The sequence below is a fragment of the Rattus norvegicus genome, chromosome X (assembly GCF_036323735.1).
Source record: "Rattus norvegicus strain BN/NHsdMcwi chromosome X, GRCr8, whole genome shotgun sequence".
NCBI classification, from domain to species: domain Eukaryota; kingdom Metazoa; phylum Chordata; class Mammalia; order Rodentia; family Muridae; genus Rattus; species Rattus norvegicus.
In genome coordinates this window covers 149,028,676-149,052,813 of record NC_086039.1, presented here as the reverse complement: position 1 = coordinate 149,052,813, position 24,138 = coordinate 149,028,676, and the positions used below count along the sequence as shown (strand labels likewise).

Below are 24,138 nucleotides of genomic sequence, written 5' to 3'. Positions count from 1 at the left end.
GTTATCATAATTTTTCCATCACAGATAGTGTCAGAGCTAGTGAAAACACAAATGTTTTTCTCAACTGTGAATATTTAGCTATTATTCTAAATTAATTCCAAGTGAACTTAAATAATCATTTAATTTCATAAATACAATGGTCCCTCTTCCCTTTCATTGGCATTGGTGTAACTCCACCAGGTTTAACTTGTCTTAGGGAGCTCTTAGTGCAATCTTTTGTTTTTTTAATTTCATGTTTTTAATGGAAAAGGCTAAGGGACCATTGTTATTTTTATTTTTTTCCTTTGTAGTTCTGTGGACATCCACACCTACTTTAAAGCACAGAGATACAGAATTATTCTTAGTCTTTAAACATAGTTTAAACTATGTTGTTGAAATTTAAAGTTGCTTATGATCCGTAATGAGTTTTCTTTTTTGTTTTTACACTTTTGCTTATCTTTAAATTTTTCTGTTCCTTTTCTGTATAGAGAGCCTCATGTGACTCAAACTAACTTCAAACTAATTATACAGAGAAATTTGTTCCTGGATTTCTGTTTCTTCTGTGTCTACTCTTCTCAAGAGATAGAAGAACAGGTATATACCACAATAAACAAACTTCCCTTCTAAATGATTTTATGATGTTTTAATTTCATACATGGTAAAGTTAACTCAGAATTTATAACTGAAAATTTTAGAACATTAATAAATTTGTGAAACTATCACACTGTATTTTAATATATTTCTTTCTTTATTATTCCTCATAGCAATTGTTTCCTGTTATGTAGCTCACAACCTATGTAAACTACTAATCTTTAATTTTGAAAGGAATGTATATGAAAACTACTCCACACCGTAATATACAATGTATTTTTGGAACAAATGAGCTGTTTATTGAAGTTCAATGGTTCAAAGATACAGAGTTTTGCCGCTAAATTATTTAGAACAAGAAACCATATGCAGCTTGCTAGATGTTTAATATGATAAGAACAGGTACTACTTTGTGAAGAAAAGTTGGTGCATTATTTGACTAGAGTTGATTCCTTAATGGGCTGATGATTAGTAGGATTATAAAATAGTCTGTATTCTTTATATGTTCTTCATGAGAAATTGTTGTATAACTTCTGCCTAGGCGAAAGATTTTTGTACATTGAATAATATCATCCTATCAGATCCATATTCTAAATCCTAGAAACTCTGAATATTGTGAGAAAAGAGTTTGAAGATGTAAGTCATCTTGAGATTAGGCATTATCAAAATGGGTACAATGTTATCATAAATATGTTGAAAACTGAGGCAAGAAAATCATTTTCTTTTTTTGTTTGTTTGTTTGTTTTTTTGTTTGTTTTGTTTTTTTCTTAGAATTTTTTTCCATCTTTATTAACTTGAATATTTCTTATTTAGATTTCGATTGTTATTCCCCTTCCCAGTTTCCGGGCCAACATCCATCTAACCCCTCCCCCTCCCCTTCTATATAGGTGTTCCCCTCCCCGTCCTCCCCCTATTACCACCCTCCCCACAACAATCACATTCACTGGGGGTTCAGTCTTGGCAGGACAAAGGGCTTCTCCTTCCACTGGTGCTCTTTCTAGGCTATTCATTGCTACCTATGAGGTTGGAGTCCAGGGTCAGTCCATGTATAGTCTTTAGGTAGTGGCTTAGTCCTGGAAGCTCTGGTTGGTTGGCATTGTTGTTCATATGGGGTCTCAAGCCCCTGCAAGCTCTGTCAGTCCTTTCTATGATTCCTTCAACGGGAGTTCCGTTTTCAGATCAGTGGTTTGCTGCTGGCATTCGCTTACGTATTTGCTGTATTCTGTCTGTGTCTGTCAGGAGAGATCTATATCCGGTTCCTGTCGGCTGCACTTCTTTGCTTCATCCATCTTATCTAATTGGGTGGCTGCATATGTATGGGCCACATGTGGGGCAGGCTCTGAATTGGTGTTCCTCTGCCTCTGTTCTAAACTTTGCCTCCCTATTTCCTCCCAAGGGTATTCTTGTTCCCCTTTTAAAGAAGGAGTGAAGCATTCGCATTTTGGTAATCCTTCTTGAGTTTCATGTGTTCTGTGCATCTAGGGTAATTCAAACATTTGGGGTAATAGCCACTTATCAATGAGTGCATACCATGTGTGTTTTTCTGTGATTGGGTTACCTCACTCAGGGTGATATTTTCCAGTTCCATCCATTTGCCTATGAATTTCATAAAGTCATTGTTTCTGATAGCTGAGTAATATTCCATTATGCAGATGTACCACATTTTCTGTATCCATTCCTCTGTTAAGGGCATCCGGGTTCTCTCCAGCTTCTGGCTATTATAAATAAGGCTGCTAAGAACATAGTGGAGCACGTGTCTTTGTTATATGTTGGGGCATCTTTTGGGTATACACCCAAGAGAGGTAAAGCTGGGTCCTCAGGTAGTTCAATGTCCAATTTTCTGACGAATCTCCAGATTGATTTCCAGAATGGTTGTACCAGTCTGCTATCCCACCAAATCAAAACAACCCTGAGATTTCACCTCACACCAGTGAGATGGCTAAGATCAAAAACTCAGGTGACAGCAAATGCTGGTGAGGATATGGAGAAAGAGGAAAATCTTTTTCTTAATACTATATGTCAAGAAAGAAGTAAGAGACTGATGCAATTTCACAAAGTGTTTTAATGAAAACTCATGAATATATTTAAACTTTTAGAAGTAGCATAATCTTGATTCCACTGTAAGTTTAAATAATAGACTTTAAAGACTTTAGAAACGACACTTGTTTTAAATCATATGTATCTTAGTTATTTTTCTGTCACTGTCATAAACAATCATGACCCAGGTAGCGTAACAAAGACAGAGTTTGTTTTGGCTTATGGTTCCAGAAGAATAAGAGTCTATGATGGAAGGGACAGCTTGATTACAGGTGGCAGCAATAACCTGGTGTTGGAAGCAGCAAATTGAGTACTCACATTTTGACAACAGGCATGAAATAGAGAAGTTACCTGAAAGTAACACTTGGCTTTGAAAAATCCTCCCAGTGATACACTTCCTTTAGGAAAATGACACATTCTCCCTTTAAAGCTACCCAAATATTTCCTCCAACTGATGATCAAAATGTTAAACAACTGCCTGAGATTATGGAAGATTTTTTCTTATTCAAACCAGTCCATTGTGACTGTCCAAGTTAAGTTTCTGGCAATTTTCTATCACAACAACATGAAATGAATATTCATTTTAACAGATATTTTTCTTTTTTAGACACTAGAGGAAATAAGTGCATTTCCAAAATAACTAAAGCCTTTCCTTACTCAAGCATCTACCCCACTATTAAGCAGTGAGACCTGGAGAGAACCTTTCCCATCTGTTCTAGTTTTAGCTAGCTTGATCTTGTGTAGTAAATATAACTGCTGTAAGTTCATGAGGGTTATAGTTATTATTGACATTTAAGATACAAAAATTTATAAGCCATATAAAATTTAAAATGTGGACAATATGTGTCCTATAAAAAGAGAATTGCCTTCTGTATATTTCACTGCACTCTACAACATTCTCAACTTTTTTGTAATCTTTCTACATCCTTTTTAGTAATTGTCTCTGAGTTGTAGTGGCAAAGCTTATGAATGCATAAACTGATTAATCTCTTTTTCTTAGCATTTTTAATATTTATCTATCCATTGTCTGCTGCCCACTTGTTAAAAAGGAAATTTATTGATCAAGGTTGAAAGCAGCACAGAGCCATAAGTATAAACATAGATATTTGGATGGCAATTTGAAACCTGAGTATTTAGGAAACTAATGATACTGTGTTGTACACTAGGACCTATGGCATCTGATTGCATAGGTTTACTTCTCCTAAAAATGTATGATATACTAAAGGAAATTTTCAATACAAAGCACAGGCTACCTCCTTAATAAGTTAATGGTTCTGGAGGTCCCAGAGATCTCCAAGATATCACAGGCTACTGCCATTGTCCTTGGTTAATACCATGGCTACATGGTAAGACCATATTGATTAAAGTCTCCTTGTGTTTTGGCTACAAGATGTGAAGACATTAATCTCAAACTAAATGTAAACTTCCTACTATATAGGGTTCAGAGCTTTGGAGTGTATTCATTAAGCAGGCTTCTGAGGGATAAAGAGTATCAGTGATCTTGCTCAGCAGTAGACTCTTCATGCCATAGTGTAAACCTTCCAGAAAAAGTGTGACCACTGGTGCAGTACTGGCCAGGCTGTCTTTGAATAATTATATACATACTGTTTGGATTGAAGGCTGGATCTAAATTATATAATTTAACCCCTTGTACTATAATCTTGATGGCTTAGTTTTTTGAATCTACAGAATGATGGTGATTTTCAAAATATAATCAAACTTTAACAATATATAGTAATAGCTTCGTCCACAAAGAGCTCATATAATGGTAGTTACAACTTCCATTAACAAATATTTAGAAATCATATTTAATTATATTCTAAAGGTTCTTAATAAAATATATCTTTGATTTATCTTCTAGTACTAGACAATATACAGTTTTTAAAAGTCAGGAGGTAAATAGAAATTCTGGCCTGTGCCAGGAACTGAACTGAACCTATCACATAGCTTCGTGCACCCAAATCCTGTGGGGGAGAGAGCTGGACCCTCAGAAGTGCAGACACTTCTGAGAAATAAGAGGAGACTACTCTCTGCCCAAATTCCTGACCCAAGAGGAAATTGCCTAGTGCTATCTATGCCACCAGGGCACATGGACCAAGGAACAGTCAGGGGCAGGACCCGTTGGGTTTCTGCCTGCACCTAGAGCTGAGAGCCAGTTGCCAGGAGCACCTGCACACCTGATAGCAGATGTCTCTGTTGCCAGTTCCATCTGAAAGAAAACAGGTCAACAGGAGTGCTGACACACAGGCCTACAGGAGGGTCAAGCCACTGTCAGAGACAGCAAGACAAGCTAACACCACAGACAACCTGTTGACAACAGGCAAGTACAGCAACCTAAGCAACAGAAACCAAGACTACTTGGCATCATCAGAGACCAGTTCTCCCACCAAGGCTAATACTGGATATCCTAACACCCTGAAAAAGCAAGATTAAGATATCAAATCACATTTTATAATGATGATGGAGAACTTTAAGAAGGACATAAATAACTCCCTTAAAGAAATGCAGGAACACACAAGTAAACATGTAGAAGCCATTAAAGAGGGAATATAAAATTCCCTTAAAGAACTACAGGAAAACACAACCAAACAATCCAAAATGAACAAAACCATCCAGGATTTAAAAATGGAAATAGAAACAATAAAGAAAGCACAAAGGGAGACAATCCTGAAGAAAGAAAACCTAGGGAAGAGATCAGGAGTCATAGAAGCAAGCATCACCAACAGAATACATGAGATAGAAGAGAGAACCTCAGGGGCAGAAGATACTATAGAAACCATCGACACAACCATCAAAGACAATGTAAAATGCCAAAAGGTCATAGCCCAAAAACATCCAGGAAATCCAGGACACAATGAGAAGATCAAACCTAAGGTTAATAGGTATAGAAAAAAGCGAAGACTCTCAAATTAAAGGGCCAGTAAATATCTTGAACTAAAGTATAGAAGAAAGCTTCCCTAACCTAAAGAAAGAATGCCCATAAACATTACAAGAAGCCTACAGAACTCCAAATAAACTGGACCAGAAAAGAAATTCCTCCCATTACATAATAGTCAAAATAGGAAATGAACAAGCAAAGAAAGAATGTTAAAAGCAGTAAGGGGGAAAGGTCAAGTAACATATAAAGGCAGACCTATCAGAATTACACCAGACATCTCACCAAAGACTTTGAAAGTCAAAAGATCCTGGACAGATGTACTGTAGACCCTAAGGAAATAAAAATGCCATCCCAGGCTACTATATCCAGCAACACTCTCAATTAACTTAGGTGGAGAAAATTAGATATTCTGTGACAAAATTAAACTTACACAATATCTTTCTAGAAATCTAGGCCTTACAAAGGATAATAGATGGAAAACTCCAATGCAAGGAGGGAAACTACACCCTAGAAAAAGTAAAAAAAAAAAAAAAAAGTAATCTTCTTGCAATGAAACCAAAAGAAGAGAGACACACAAACATAATTCCACCTCTAACAACAAAAATAACAAGAAGCAACAATCATTGTTCCTTAATATCTCCCAACATCAATGGACTCAATTCCTCAATAAAAAGACATAGACTAACAGACTGGATACTTAAAGAGGACCCAGCATTTTGCTGCATACACGAAACACACCTCAGAGACAAAGACAGACACTACCTCAGAGCAAAACGCTGGAAAGCAAATTTCATAGCCAATGGTCTGAAGAAACAAACTGGAGTAGCCATACTAATATTGAATAAAATCAACTTTCAACAAAAGATCATCAAAAAATAAGGACGGACACTTCATACTCAACAAAGTAAAAATCCACCAAGATGAACTCTCAATTTTAAATATCTATGCTCCAAATGTAAGGGCACCTTCATTTATAAAAGAAACCTTACTAAAGCTCAAAGCACACATTGCACCTCACACAATAATAGTAGGAGATTTCAACACTACACTCTCATCAATGGACAGATCATGGAAACAGAAACTAATTAGAGACATACAGAAACTTATAGAAGTTTTGAACAAAATGGACTTAACAGATATTTATAAAACTTTTCATCCAAAACCAAAAGAATATACCTTCTTCTCAGCACTTCATGGTACCTTCTCCAAAATTGACCCTATAATGGGTCACAAAACAGGCCTCAACAGATATAGAAAGAATTCCATGCATCATATCAGATCACCATGGGCTTAGGCTGCTCTTCGAAAATAAAAAAAATAAAAAAAAAAAAAAAACAACTACAGACAGCCCACATATAAATAGAAGATGAACAACACTCTACTCAATGATAACTTAGTCAAGGAAGAAATAAAGAAAGAAATTAGAGTCTGTGTAGAATTTAATGAAAATGAAGACACAATATACCCAAACTTATGTGGCTTATGAATATAGTGTTAAGAGTAAAAGTAATAGCTCTGAGTGCCTGCAGGAAGAAATGGTAGAGAGCATACGTCAGCAGCTTGAGAGCATATCAAAAAGCTATGGAACAAAAATAAGCAAATACGGGGTTGGGGATTTACCTCAGTGGTAGAGCGCTTGCCTAGTAATCGCAAAGCCCTGGGTTCAGTCCTCAGCTCAAAAAAAAAAAAAAAAAAATACAGCAAAGTAAAAAGCAGGCAATAATCAATCTCAAGGCTAAAATCAACCAAGTATGCTCTCTGCACCCAAATCCTGTGAGAGCTAAACCTTCAGAGAGGCAGACACGCCTGGGAAACCAGAAGAGACTGCACTCTGCACACATTACTGACTCCAGAGGAAAACACCAAACGCCATCTGGAACCCTGGTGCACTGAAGCTCCCTGAAACAGCAGCGCAGATCTTCCTGGTTGCTGCCGCCGCAGAGAGCTCGTGGGAAGCACCCCGCGAGCAAACTTGAGCCTTGGGACTACAGGTAAGACCAACTTTTCTGCTGCAAGTGACCTGCCTGTTGAACTCTGGACACACAGAGGAAGAATTCCTCTAGGACCTGGCACTCCCTGTGTTTACCAGGAGTCCCACACCCGCGTATCCTGGCCCGCAGCAGCTCTCTGCTCCCAGACCACATGGGAAAGAGACCTCACAACCTGGTCAGGTGGGCACTCCTGAGGCTGCAGTGCGGAAGAGACCACCAACACTGCCCACCCCTGCCCACATCCCTGGCCCAAGAGGAAACTGTATAAGGCCTCTGGGTTCCCGTGGGGGAGGGCCCAGGAGCAGCAGGACCCCTGGGCCTGAGAGACCACCGGAACCGGAAGGGACAGAGCAGATAAACAGTTCTCTGCGGCCAAATCCCGTGGGAGGGTGAGCTAAACCTTCAGAGAGGCAGACACGCCTGGGAAACCAGAAAAGACTGCACTCTGCAAACATTACTGATTCCAGAGGAAAACACCAAAAGCCATCTGGAACCCTGGTGCACTGAAGCTCCCGGAAACGGCGGCGCAGATCTTCCTGGTTGATGCCGCCGCAGGGAGCTCGTGGGCAGCACCCCGTGAGCAAACATGAGCCTTGGGACCACAGGTAAGACCAACTCTTCTGCTGCAAGTGACCTGCCTGGTGAACTCAAGACTCAGGCCCACAGGAACAGCTGAAGACCTGTATAGAGGAAAAACTACACGCCCGAAAGCAGAACACTCTGTCCCCATAACAGGCTGAAAGAAAACAGGAAAACAGGTCTACAGGACTCCTGACACACAGGCTTATAGGACAGTCTAGCCACTGTCAGAAATAGCAGACCTAAGTAACACTAGAGATAATCTGATGGCGAGAGGCAAGTGCAGGAACCCAAGCAACAGAAACCAAGAGTACATGGCAACATCGGAGCCCAATTCTCCCATCAAAACAAACATGGAATATCCAAACACACCAGAAAAGCAAGATCTAGTTTCAAAATCATATTTGATCATGATGCTGGAGGACTTCAAGAAAGACGTGAAGAACTCCCTTAGAGAACAAGTAGAAGCCTACAGACAGGAATCGCAAAAATCCCTGAAAGAATTCCAGGAAAACACAATCAAACAGTTGAAGGAATTAAAAATGGAAATAGAAGCAATCAAGAAAGAACACATGGAAACAACCCTGGATATAGAAAACCAAAAGAAGAGACAAGGAGCTGTACATATAAGCTTCACCAACAGAATACAAAAGAAGGAAGAGAGAATCTCTGGAGCAGAAGATTCCATAAAAATCATCGACTCAACTGTCAAAGATAATGTAAAGCAGAAAAAGCTACTGGTCCAAAACATACAAGAAATCCAGGACTCAATGAGAAGATGAAACCTAAGGATAATAGGTATAGAAGAGAGTAAAGACTCCCAGCTCAAAGACCAGTAAATATCTTCAACAAAATCATAGAACAAAACTTCCCTAACCTAAAAAAAGAGATACCCATAAGCGTACAAGAAGCCAACAGAACTCCAAAATGATTGGAGCAGAAAAGAAACATCTCCCATCACATAATAGTCAAAACACCAAACCCACAAAAAAAGAAAGAATATTAAAAGCAGTAAGGGAAAAAGGTCAAGTAACATATAAAGGCAGACCTATCAGAATCACACCAGACTTTTCGCCAGAATCTATGAAGGCCAGCAGATCTTGGACTGATGTCATACAGACCCTAAGAGAACAAAAATGCCAGCCCAGGTTACTGTATCCTGCAAAAGTCTCAATTAACATAGATGGAGAAACCAAGATATTCCATGACAAAACCAAATTTACACAATATCTTTCTACAAATCCAGCACTACAAAGGATAATAAATGGTAAAGCCCAACATAAGGAGGCAAGCTATACCCTAGAAGAAGCAAGAAACTAATCGTCTTGGTAACAAAACAAAGAGAAGAAAAGCACTCAAACATAACCTCATATCCAAATATGAATATAACAGGAAGCAATAATCACTATTCCTTAATATCTCTCAACATCAATGGCCTCAACTCCCCAATAAAAATACATAGATTAACAAACTGGATACGCAACGAGGACCCTGCATTCTGCTGCCTACAGGAAACACACCTCAGAGACAAAGACAGACACTACCTCAGAGTGAAAGGCTGGAAAACAACTTTCCAAGCAAATGTTCGGAAGAAGCAAGCTGGAGTAGACATTCTAATATCAAATAAAATCAATTTTCAACTAAAAGTCATCAAAAAAGATAAGGAAGAACACTTCATATTCATCAAAGGAAAAATCCACCAAGATGAACTCTCAATCCTAAATATCTATGCCCCAAATACAAGGGCACCTACATACGTAAAAGAAACCTTACTAAAGGTCAAAACACACATTGCACTTCACACAATAATAGTAGGAGATTTCAACACCCCACTCTCATCAATGGACAGATCATGGAAACAGAAATTAAACAGAGACGTAGACAGACTAAGAGAAGTCATGAGCCAAAGGGACTTAACAGATATTTATAGAACATTCTATCCTAAACAAAAGGATAGAACTTCTTCTCAGCTCCTCATGGTACTTTCTCCAAAATTGACCATATAATTGATCAAAAAACGGGCCTCAACAATTACAGAAAGAGACATAATCCCATGCGTACTATCGGTCCACCACGGCCTAAAACTGGTCTTCAATAACAATAAACTAAGAATGCCCACATATACGTGGAAATGGAACAATGCTCTACTCAATGATAACCTGGTCAAGGAAGAAATAAAGAAAGAAATTAAAGACTTTTTAGAATTTAATGAAAATGAAGGTACAACATACCCAAACTTATGGGACCCAATGAAAGCTGTGCTAAGAGGAAAACGCATAGCGCTGAGTGCCTGCAGAAAGAAACAGGAAAGAGCATATGTCAGCAGCTTGACAGCACACCTGAAAGCTCTAGAACAAAAAGAAGCAAATACACTCAGGAGGAGTAGAAGACAGGAAATAATCAAACTCAGAGCTGAAATCAACCAAGTAGAAACAAAAAGGACCATAGAAAGAATCAACAGAACCAAAAGTTGGTTCTTTGAGAAAATCAACAAGATAGATAAACCCTTAGCCAGACTAACGAGAGGACACAGAGAGTGTGTCCAAATTAACAAAATCAGAAATGAAAAGGGAGACATAACTACAGATTCAGAGGAAATTCAAAAAATTATCAGATCTTAGTATAAAAGCCTATATTCAACAAAACTTGAAAATCTGCAGGAAATGGACAATTTCCTAGACAGATACCAGGTACCGAAGTTAAATCAGGAACAGATAAACCAGTTAAACAACCCCATAACTCCTAAGGAAATAGAAGCAGTCATTAAAGGTCTCCCAACCAAAAAGAGCCCAGGTCCAGGATGGGTTTAGTGCAGAATTCTATCAGACCTTCATAGAAGACCTAATACTAATATTATCCAAACTATTCCACAAAATTGAAACAGATGGAGCACTACCGAATTCCTTCTATGAAGCCACAATTACTCTTATACCTAAACCACACAAAGACACAACAAAGAAAGAGAACTTCAGACCAATTTCCCTTATGAATATCGACGGAAAAATACTCAATAAAATTCTGGCAAACCGAATCCAAGAGCACATCAAACCAATCATCCACCATGATCAAGTAGGCTTCATCCCAGGCATGCAGGGATGGTTTAATATACAGAAAACCATCAACGTGATCCATTATATAAACAAACTGAAAAAACAAAACCACATGATCATTTCATTAGATGCTGAGAAAGCATTTGACAAAATTCAACACCCCTTCATGATAAAAGTCCTGGAAAGAATAGGAATTCAAGGCCCATACCTAAACATAGTAAAAGCCATATACAGCAAACCAGTTGCTAACATTAAACTAAATGGAGAGAAACTTGAAGCAATCCCACTAAAATCAGGGACTAGACAAGGCTGCCCACTCTCTCCCTACTTATTCATTATAGTTCTTGAAGTTCTAGCCAGAGCAATCAGACAACAAAAGGAGATCAAGGGGATACAGATCGGAAAAGAAGAAGTCAAAATATCACTATTTGCAGACGATATGATAGTATATTTAAGTGATCCCAAATGTTCCAGCAGAGAACTACTAAAGCTGATAAACAAGTTCAGCAAAGTGGCTGGGTATAAAATTAATTCAAATAAATCAGTAGCTATCCTCTACACAAAAGAGAAACAAGCCGAGAAAGAAATTAGGGAAACGACACCCTTCATAATAGACCCAAATAATACAAAGTACCTCGGTGTGACATTAACCAAGCAAGTAAAAGATTTGTACAATAAGAATTTCAAGACACTGTAGAAAGAAATTGAAGAAGACTTCAGAATATGGAAAGATCTCCCATGCTCATGGATTGGCAGGGTTAGTATAGTAAAAATGGCCATTTTACCAAAAGCGATCTACAGATTCAATGCAATCCCCATCAAAATACTAATCCAATTCTTCAAAGAGTTAGACAGAACAATTTGCAAATTCATCTGGAATAACAAAAAACCCAGGAAAGCTAAAACTATCCTCAACAATAAAAGGACTTCAGGGGGAATCACTGTCCCTGACCTCAAGCAGTATTACAGAGCAATAGTGATAAAAACTTCATGGTATTGGTACATAGACAAACAGATAGACCAATGGAATAGAATTGAAGACCCAGAAATGAACCCACACACCTATGGGCACTTGATATTTGACAAAGGAGCCAAAACCATCCAATGGAAAAAAGATAGCATTTTCAGCAAATGGTGCTGGTTCAACTGGAAGTCAACATGTAGAAGAATGCAGATCGATCCATGCTTATCACCCTGTACAAAGCTTAAGTTCAAGTGGATCAAGGTCCTCCACATCAAACCAGACACACTCAAACTAATAGAAGAAAAACTAGGGAAGCTTCTGGAACACATGTTCACTGGAAAAAATTTCCTGAACAAAACACCAATGGCTTATGCTCTAAGATCAAGAATCGACAAATGGGATCTCATAAAACTGCAAAGCTTCTGTAAGGCAAAGGACACTGTGGTTAGGACAAAACGGCAACCAACAGATTGGGAAAAGATCTTTACCAATCCTACAACAGATAGAGGCCTTATATCCAAAATATACAAAGAACTCAAGAAGTTAGAAGGCAGGGACACAAAGAACCCTATTAAAAATGGGGTTCAGAGCTAAACAAACAATTCACAGCTGAGGATTTCCGAATGGCTGAGAAACACCTAAGGAAATGTTCAACATCTTTAGTCATAAGGGAAGTGCAAATCAAAACAACCCTGAGATTTCACCTCATACCAGTGAGAATGGCTAAGATCAAAAACTCAGGTGACAGCAAATGATGGCGAGGATGAGGAGAAAGAGGAACACTTCTCCATTGTTGGTGGAGTTGCAGACTGGTACAACCATTCTGGAAATCAGTCTGGAGGTTCCTCAGAAAATTGGACATTGAATTGCCTGAGGATCCAGCTATACCTCTCTTGGGCATATACCCAAAAATGCCCCAGCATATAAAAAAGACACCTGCTCCACTATGTTCATCGCAGCCCTATTTATAATAGCCAGAAGCTGGAAAGAACCCAGATGCCCTTCAACAGAGGAATGGATACACAAAATGTGGTACATCTACACAATGGAATATTACTCAGCTATCAAAAACAATGACTTTATGAAATTCGTAGGCAAAGGTTGAAACTGGAAAATATCATCCTGAGTGAGCTAACCCAATCACAGAAAGACATACATGGTATGCACTCATTGATAAGTGGCTATTAGCCCAAATGCTTGAATTACCCTAGATGCCTAGAACTAATGTAACTCAAGACGGATGATCAAAATGTGAATGCTTCACTCCTTCTTTAAAAGGGGAACAAGAATACCCTTGGCAGGGAATAGAGAGGCAAAGATTAAAACAGAGACTGAAGGAACACCCATTCAGAGCCTGCCCCACATGTGGCCCATACATATACAGCCACCCAATTAGACAAGGTGGATGAAGCAAAAAAGTGCAGACCGACAGGAGCCGGATGTAGATCGCTCTTGAGAGACACAGCCAGAATACAGCAAATACAGAGGCGAATGCCAGCAGCAAACCACTGAACTGAGAATAGGACCCCCGTTGAAGGAATCAGAGAAAGGACTGGAAGAGCTTGAAGGGGCTCGAGACCCCATATGTACAACAATGCCAAGCAACCAGTGCTTCCAGGGACTAAGCTACTACCTAAAGTCTATACATGGACTGACCCTGGACTCTGACCTCATAGGTAGCAATGAACATCCTAGTAAGAGCACCAGTGGTAGGGGAAGCCCTGGGTCCTGCTAAGACTGAACCCCCAGTGAACTAGACTGTTGGGGGGAGTGCGGCAATGAGGGGAGGATGGGGAGAGGAACACCCATAAGGAAGGGGAGGGGGGAGGGGGATATTTGCCCGGAAACCGGGAAAGGGAATAACACTCGAAATGTATATAAGAATACTCAAGTTAATAAAAAAAAAAATCAACCAAGTATAAAAAAAAAAGAACTATAAAAGGAATCACCAATACCATGAGCTGGCTCATTGAGAATATCAAAAAGATAGATAAAACTATAGACAGACTCACCTGAGGGCTCAGAGTGATTATGCAAATTAACAATATCAGAAATGAAAAGGGAGACATAACAACAGAATCTGAGGAAATTAAAAAAAAATCGTCAGATCTTACTACAAAAGCCTATATTCAACAAAAGTGATAAATATGTTGGAAATGGACAATTGACAAATACCAGGTACCAAAGTTATATTAGGAATAGAAAAACCATGAAACAACCCCATTACTCCTAAAGAAATAGAAGCAGTTATTAAAAGTCTCCCAACCAAAAATAGCCCAGGATCAGATGGGTTTAGTGCAGAATTCTATCAGTTGTTTATTAAAAGACCTCGTACCAAATCTTTCCAAACTTTTCCACAAAACTGAAACAGACGGAGTGCTACCAAATTCCTTCTATGAAGCTACAATTACTCTTATACCTAAACCACACAAAGACCCAACAAAGAAAGAGAACTTCAGACTTATTTCCCTTATGAACATTGACACAAAGATACTCAATAAAATTCTCACAAACTGGATCCAAGAACACATCAAAATGATTATCAAGTAGGCTTCACCCCAGAGATGCAAGAATGCATCAATATATGGAAATCCATATATGTATCCCCTATATAAGCAAACACTAAAAAAAAAGAAAACACACGATAATTTCATTAGATACTGAGAATGCATTTGACAAAATTGAACACCCCTTCATGATAAAAGTACTGGAAAGATCAGGAATTCAAGGCCCATACCTAAAAACAGTAAAAAGCAATATAGAATAAACCAGTAACCAACAGCAAAATAAATGGAGAGAAACTTAAAGCAATCCCACTAAAATCAGAGACTAGACAAGGCTAACCACTCTCTTCCTAGTTATTCAATACAGTACCCAATGTTCTAGTCAGAATAATCAGACAATGAAAGGAGGACAAAGCGATACAATTTGGAAAGGAAAAATTCAAAATATCAGTATTTTCAGATGATATGTTAGTATACTTAAGTGACCCCAAAAGAACCACCAGAGAACTACTAAGCATGAGAAACAACTTCAGCAAAGTGGCTGGGCATAAACTTTATTCAAACAAATCAGTAGCCTTCTTCTACACAAAGCATAAACAGGCTGAGAAAAAAATTAACGAAATGACACCCCTCAAAATAGACCCAAATAATATAAAATGCTTCGGTGTGACCTTAGCCAAGCAAATGAAAGAGTTTTATGAGAAGAACTTCAAGTCTCTGAAGAAATAAATCGAAAATCTCAGAAGATGGAAAGTCATTCCATGCTCATGGATTGACAGGATTAATATAATAAAAATGGCCATTTTTCCAAAAACAATCTAAAGATTCAATGCAATTCCCATCAAAATTCCAACTAAATTCTTTATAGGGATAGACAGAGCAATTTGCAAATTCATTTGGAATAACAAAAACCCAGAATAGTGAAAATTATACTCAACAATTAAAGAACTTCTGGGAGAATCACCATCCCTGACCCTAAGCAGTATTGCAGAGCAACATTGAAAAAAGCTGTATGGTATTGGTACAGAGACAGGCAGGTACATCAGTGGAATAGAATTGAACACCCACACATGAACGCACTCACCTATGGTCACTTGGTCTTTGACAAAGGAGCTAAAACCATTAAATGGAAAAAAGATAAAGTTTTCAACAAATGGTGCTGGTTCAACAAACTGGTCAGCATTTAGAAGTAGGAGAATTGACCCATTTTTATCACCCTCTACAAAGCTTAAGTCCAAGTGGGACAAGGCCCTCCACATAAATCCAGATACACTCAAACTAATAGAAGAAAAAGTGGGGATGGGTCTCTATGACATGGGCACTGGGGAAAATTTCCTGAACAAAATACTTAGGATCTAGGATCAAGAATCAACAAATGGTACCTCATAAAACTTCAAATCTTCTTTAAGGCAAAGGACACTGTCTTTAGGACAAAATGGCAACCAACACTTTGGGAAAAGATCTTTACCAATCCTACATCTGATAGAGGGCTAATAGCTAAAATATACAAAGAACTCAAGAAGTTAAACTTCAGTGAGCCAAATAACCCTATTAAAAATGGGGTACAGAGCTAAACAAAGAATTCTCAGCTGAGGAATAGTGAATGGCTGAGAAGCACCTAAGGAAATGTTCAACATGCTTAGCCATCAGGGAAATGCAAATCAAAAAAACAACAAAAAAAAAAAAAAAACAAAAAACAAAAAACAAAAAAAAACCTCTGAGATTCTACTTCACGCCAGACATAATGGCTGTAATAAAAAACTCAGGTGAGGCAGCAGCTCTCTGCCCCCAGACCCTGTGAGAGAGAGACCCAACCGCCTGGTCAGGTGGGCACTCCTGAGGCTGCAGGGCTGAAGAGACCACCAACACTGCTCACCCCTGCCCACATCCCTGGCCCAAGAGGAAACTGTATAAGGCCTCTGGGCTCCCGTGGGGGAGGGCCCAGGAGCTGCAGGAACCCTGTGCCTGAGACACCACCAGAACCAGAAGGAAACAGACCGGATAAACAGTTCTCTGCACCCAAATCCCGTGGGAGGGAGAGCTGAACCTTCAGAGAGGCAGACAAGCCTGGGAAACCAGAAGAGACTGCTCTCTGCACACACATCTCGGACGCCAGAGGAAAAAGCCAAAGACCATCTGGAAGCCTGGTGCACTGAAGCTCCCGGAAACGGCGGCACAGGTCTTCCTGGTTGCTGCTGCTGCAGAGAGCCCGTGGGCAGCACCCCACGAGCGAACTTGAGCCTCGGGACCACAGGTAAGACCAACTTTTCTGCTGCAAGAAAGCTGCCTGGTGAACTCAAGACACAGGCCCACAGGAACAGCTGAAGACCTGTAGAGAGGAAAAACCACACGCCCGAAAGCAGAACACTCTGTCCCCATAACTGACTGAAAGAGAGGAAAACAGGTCTACAGCACTCCTGACACACAGGCTTATAGGACAGTCTAGCTACTGTCAGAAATAGCAGAACAAAGTAACACTAGAGATAATCTCATGGCGAGAGGCAAGCGCAGGAACCCAAGCAACAGAAACCAAGACTACATGGCACAACCGGAGCCCAATTCTCCCATCAAAACAAACATGGAATATCCAAACACACCAGAAAAGCAAGATCTAGTTCCAAAATCATTTTTGATCATGATGCTGGAGGACTTCCAGAAAGACGTGAAGAACTCCCTTAGAGAACAAGTAGAAGCCTACAGAGAGGAATCGCAAAAATGCCTGAAAGAATCGCAAAAATCCCTGAAAGAATTCCAGGAAAACATAAATAAACAAGTAGAAGCCCATAGAGAGGAGACACAAAAATCCCTGAAAGAATTCCAGGAAAACACAATCAAACAGTTGAAGGAATTAAAAATGGAAATAGAAGCAATCAAGAAAGAACACATGGAAACAACCCTGGATATAGAAAACCAAAAGAAGAGACAAGGAGCTGTAGATACAAGCTTCACCAACAGAATACAAGAGATGGAAGAGAGAATCTCAGGAGCAGAAGATTTCATAGAAATCATTGACTCAACTGTCAAAGATAATGTAAAGCAGAAAAAGCTACTTGTCCAAAACATACAGGAAATCCAGGATTCAATGAGAAGATCAAACCTAAGGATAATAGGTATAGAAGAGAGTGAAGACTCCCAGCTCAAAGAACCAGTAAATATCTTCAACAAAATCATAGAAGAAAACTTCCCTAACCTAAAAAAAGAGATACCCATAGACATACAAGAAGCCTACAGAACTCCAAATAGATTGGACCAGAAAAGAAACACCTCCCGTCACATAATTGTCAAAACACCAAACGCACAAAATAAAGAAAGAATATTAAAAGCAGTAAGGGAAAAAGGTCAAGTAACATATAAAGGGAGACCTATCAGAATCACACCAGACTTCTTGCCAGAAACTATGAAGGCCAGAAGATCCTGGACTGATGTTATACAGACCCTAAGAGAACACAAATGCCAGCCCAGGTTCCTGTATCCAGCAAAACTCTCAATTAACATTGATGGAGAAACCAAGACGTTCCATGACAAAACCAAATTTACACAATATCTTTCCACTAATCCAGCACTACAAAGGATAATAAATGGTAAAGCGCAACATAAGGAGGCAAGCTATACCCTAGAAGAAGCAAGAAACTAATCGTCTTGGCAACAAAACAAAGAGAATGAAAGCACACAAACATAACCTCACATCCAAATATGAATATAACGGGAAGCAATAATCACTATTCCTTAATATCTCTCAATATCAATGGCCTCAACACCCCAATAAAAAGACATAGATTAACAAACTGGATACAAAACGAGGACCCTGCATTCTGGTGCCTACAGGAAACACACCTCAGAGACAAAGACAGACACTACCTCAGAGTGAAAGGCTGGAAAACAACTTTCCAAGCAAATGGTCAGAAGAAGCAAGCTGGAGTAGCCATTCTAATATCAAATAACATCAATTTTCAACTAAAAGTCATCAAAAAAGATAAGGAAGGACACTTCATATTCATCAAAGGAAAAATCCACCAAGATGAACTCTCAATCCTAAATATCTATGCCCCAAAAACAAGGGCACCGACATATGTAAAAGAAACCTTACTAAAGCTCAAAGCACACATTGCACCTAACACAATAATAGTGGGAGATTTCAACACCCCACTCTTATCAATGGACAGATCATGGAAATAGAAATTAAACAGTGATGTCGACAGACTAAGAGAAGTCATGAGCCAAATGGACTTAACGGATATTTATAGAACATTCTATCCTAAAGCAAAAGGATATAACTTCTTCTCAGCTCCTCATGGTACTTTCTCCAAAATTGACCATATAATTGGTCAAAAAACGGGCCTCAACAGGTACAGAAAGATAGAAATAATCCCATGCGTGCTATCGGACCACCACGGCCTAAAACTGGTCTTCAATAACAATAAGGGAAGAATGCCCACATATACGTGGAAATTGAACAATGCTCTACTCAATGATAACCTGGTCAAGGAAGAAATAAAGAAAGAAATTAAAAACTTTTTAGAATTTAATGAAAATGAAGATACAACATACCCAAACTTATGGGACACAATGAAAGCTGTGCTAAGAGGAAAACTCATAGCGCTGAGTGCCTGCAGAAAGAAACAGGAAAGAGCATATGTCAGCAGCTTGACAGCATACCTAAAAGCTCTAGAACAAAAAGAAACAAATACACCCAGGAGGAGTAGAAGGCAGGAAATAATCAAACTCAGAGCGGGAATCAACCAAGTAGAAACAAAAAGGACCATAGAAAGAATCAACAGAACCAAAAGTTGGTTCTTTGAGAAAATCAACAAGATAGAGAAACCCTTAGCCAGACTAACGAGAGGACACAGAGAGTGCGTCCAAATTAACAAAATCAGAAATGAAAAGGGAGACATAACTACAGATTCAGAGGAAATTCAAAAAATCATCAGATCTTAGTATAAAAACCTATATTCAACAAAACTTGAAAATCTTCAGGAAATGGACAATTTCCTAGACAGATACGAGGTATCGAAGTTAAATCAGGAACAGATAAACCAGTTAAACAACCCCATAACTCCTAAGGAAATAGAAGCAGTCATTAAAGGTCTCCCAACCAAAAAGAGCCCAGGTCCAGACGGGTTTAGTGCAGAATTCTATCAAACCTTCATAGAAGACCTCATGCCAATATTATCCAAACTATTCCACAAAATTGAAACGGATGGAGCACTACCGAATTCCTTCTACGAAGCCACAATTACTCTTATACCTAAACCACACAAAGACACAACAAAGAAAGAGAACTTCAGACCAATTTCCCTTATGAATATCGATGCAAAAATACTCAATAAAATTCTGGCAAACTGAATTCAAGAGCACATCAAAACAATCATCCACCATGATCAAGTAGGCTTCATCCCAGGCATGCAGGGATGGTTTAATATACGGAAAACCATAAACGTGATCCATTATATAAACAAACTGAAAGAACAGAACCACATGATCATTTCATTAGATGCTGAGAAACCATTTGACAAAATTCAACACCCCTTCATGATAAAAGTCCTGGAAAGAATAGGAATTCAAGGCCCTTACCTAAACATAGTAAAAGCCATATACAGTAAACCAGTTGCTAACATTAAACTAAATGGAGAGAAACTTGAAGCAATCCCACTAAAATCAGGGACTAGACAAGGCTGCCCACTCTCTCCCTACTTATTCAATATAGTTCTTGAAGTTCTAGCCAGAGCAATCAGACAACAAAAGGAGATCAAGGGGATACAGATCGGAAAAGAAGAGGTCAAAATATCACTATTTGCAGATGACATGATAGTATATTTAAGTGATCCCAAAAGTTCCACCAGAGAACTACTAAAGCTGATAAACAACTTCAGCAAAGTGGCTGGGTATAAAATTAACTCAAATAAATCAGTTGCCTTCCTCTATACAAAAGAGAAACAAGCCGAGAAAGAAATTAGGGAAACGACACCCTTCATAATAGACCCAAATAATATAAAGTACCTCGGTGTGACTTTAACCAAGCAAGTAAAAGATGTGTACAATAACAACTTCAAGACACTGAGGAAGGAAATTGAAGAAGACCTCAGAAGATGGAAAGATCTCCCATGCTCATGGATTGGCAGGATTAATATAGTAAAAATGGCCATTTTACCAAAAGCAATCTACAGATTCAATGCAATCCCCATCAAAATACCAATTCAATTCTTCAAAGAGTTAGACAGAACAATTTGCAAATTCATCTGGAATAACAAAAAACCCAGGATAGCTAAAGCTATCCTCAACAATAAAAGGACTTCAGGGGGAATCACTATCCCTGAACTGAAGCAGTATTACAGAGCAATAGTGATAAAAACTGCATGGTATTGGTACAGAGACAGACATATAGACCAATGGAATAGAATTGAAGACCCAGAAATGAACCCACACACCTATGGTCACTTGATTTTTGACAAAGGAGCCAAAACCATCCAATGGAAAAAAGATAGCATTTTCAGCAAATGGTGCTGGTTCAACTGGAGGGCAACATGTAGAAGAATGCAGATCGATCCATTCTTATCACCCTGTACAAAGCTTAAGTCCAAGTGGATCAAGGACCTCCACATCAAACCAGACACACTCAAACTAATAGAAGAAAAACTAGGGAAGCATCTGGAACACATGGGCACTGGAAAAAATTTCCTGAACAAAACACCAATGGCTTATGCTCTAAGATCAAGAATCGACAAATGGGATCTCATAAAACTGCAAAGCTTCTGTAAGGCAAGGGACACTGTGGTTAGGACAAAATGGCAACCAACAGATTGGGAAAAGATCTTTACCAATCCTACAACAGATAGAGGCCTTATATCCAAATTATACAAAGAACTCAAGAAGTTAGACCGCAGGGAAACAAATAACCCTATTAAAAATGGGGTTCAGAGCTAAACAAAGAATTCACAGCTGAGGAATGCCGAATGGCTGAGAAACACCTAAAGAAATGATCAACATCTTTAGTCATAAGGGAAATGAAAATCAAAACAACCCTGAGATTTCACCTCACTCAGTGAGAATGGCTAAGATCAAAAACTCAGGTGACAGCAGATGCTGGCGAGGATGTGGAGAAAGAGGAACACTCCTCCATTGTTGGTGGGATTGCAGACTGGTAAAACCATTCTGGAAATCAGTCTGGAGGTTCCTCAGAAAATTGGACATTGAACTGCCTGAGGATCCAGCTATACCTCTCTTGGGCATATACCAAAAGATGCCTCAACATATAAAAGAGACACGTGCTCCACTATGTTCATCGCAGCCTTATTTATAATAGCCAGAAACTGGAAAGAACCCAGATGCCCTTCAACAGAGGAATGGATACAGAAAATGTGGTACATCTACACAATGGAATATTACTCAGCTATCAAAAAGAACGAGTTTATGAAATTCGTAGGCAAATGGTTGGAACTGGAAGATATCATCCTGAGTGAGCTAACACAATCACAGAAAGACATACATGGTATGCACTCATTGATAAGTGGCTATTAGCCCAAATGCTTGAATTACCCTAGATCCCTAGAACAAACGAAACTCAAGACGGATGATCAAAATGTGAATGCTTCACTCCTTCTTTAAATGAGGAAAAAGAATACCCTTGGCTGGGAAGGGAGAGGCAAAGATTAAAACAGAGACTGAAGGAACACCCATTCAGAGCCTGCCCCACAGGTGGCCCATACATATACAGCCACCCAATTGGACAAGATGGATGAAGCAAAGAAGTGCAGACTGACAGGAGCCGGATGTAGATCGCTCCTGAGAGACACAGCCAGAATACAGCAGATACAGAGGCTAATGCCAGCAGCAGGCCACTGAACTGAGAATAGGTCCCCCGTTGAGGGATTCGGAGAAAGAACTGGAAGAGCTTGAAGGGGCTCGAGACCCCAAAAGTACAACAATGTCAAGCGACCAGAGCTTCCAGGGACTAAGCCACTACCTAAATACTATGCATGGATTGACCCTGGACTCTGACCCCATAGGTAGCAATGAATATCCTAGTAAAAGCACCAGTGGAAGGGGAGGCCCTGGGTCCTGCTAAGACTGAACCCCCAGTGAACTAGACTATGGGGGGAGGGCGGCAATGGGGGGAGGGTTGGGAGGGGGACACCCATAAGGAAGGGGAGTGGGGAGGGGGATGTTTGCCCAGAAACCGGGAAAGGGAATAACACTTGAAATGTGTATAAGAAATACTCAAGTTAATAAAAAATAATAATAATAATAATAATAATAATAATAATAATAATAATAATAAAAAACTCAGGTGACAACAGATGCTGGAAAGAATGTGGAGAAAGAGGAACACTCCTCCATTGTTGGTGGAATTGCTAACTGGTACAATCACTCTGGAAATTAATTTGGATGTTTCTCAGAAAATTGGACATTGCACTACCTGAGGACTCAGCTATACCTCTCTTAGGCATATACCCAAATTATGCTCCAACATACAACAAAGACACATTCTCCACTATGTTTATAGAAGCCTTATTAATAACAACCAGAAGCTGAAAAGAACCCATATGCCCTTCAACAGAGGAATGGATACAGAAAATATGCACAATGGAATACTACTCATGTATCAAAAACAATGACTTCATGAAATTCATAGGCAAATGGATTGAACTAGAAAATATCATCATGAGAACAGTAATCCAATCACACAAAAACACACATGGTATGTACTCAATGATAAGTGGATATTTGCCCAAAAACTCTAAGATACAATCCACAGACCATATCAAGTTCAAGAAGAACTATGACCAAAATGGGGATACTTCACTCCTTCTTAAAAGGGGGAATAAAAATATTTATAGGAGGAGATACGGAGGCCAAGTTTAGAGCAGAGACTGATGGAATGGCTGTTCAGAGCCTGCCCCACATGTGGCCCATATTTATATACAGCCATCAACACGAGATAAGATTGATGAAGCTAAGAAGTGCATGCTGACAGGCACCAGATTTAGATGTCTCCTGAGAGATATAGCTAGAGCGTGTGAAATACAGAGGGGAATGCTAGCAGCAAACCACTGAACTGAGACCCAGACCCCCATTGTAGGAATTAGAGAATGGATTGAAAGAGCTGATGGGGCTTGCTACCCCATAAGAATTACAAATTCATCCAACCAGAGTTACCAGGGACTAAACCACTACACAAAGACTATTCATGGATTGACCTATGGCTCCCATTGCATATGTGGCAGAGGAAGGCCTTGTTGGACCTTGACCTTGGTTCTGCCAAGGCTGTATCTCCCAGTGTAGGGGAATGTTGGGGTGCAGAGGTGGATGTGAAGGGGAACACCCTTCTAGAAGAATGGGGGGATGAGATAGTGGGCTTATGTCTGGGAAACCAGGAAAGGGAATAACATTTAAAATGTAAATAAAAAAATTCCAATTAAAAAACACATCTCCAACCACATTATATTGATAAAGGTCTAGAATTTTTGGTTTGAAATTTACTGAAGGCCGTGTGTTGAAAATCAAATTGTTTAAAATACCTATTGTGTTCCCTCTTTTGACCTTTCAGACATTCAGTTAGGTAATTATG

General features: G+C 39.2%; 1 long non-coding RNA gene across 1 annotated transcript in view; it reads left to right on the top strand.

Annotated features, from left to right (window-relative positions):
* Nucleotides 1–465: 465 nt before the first annotated feature.
* The window catches only part of LOC134484026 (uncharacterized), a 35,027-nt gene continuing 11,354 nt past the window's right edge, over nt 466–24,138 (top strand). Inside the window, exon 1 of the long non-coding RNA XR_010061345.1 lies at nt 466–573. This is a non-coding gene — a long non-coding RNA (uncharacterized LOC134484026). The remainder of the gene's footprint in view (nt 574–24,138) is intronic.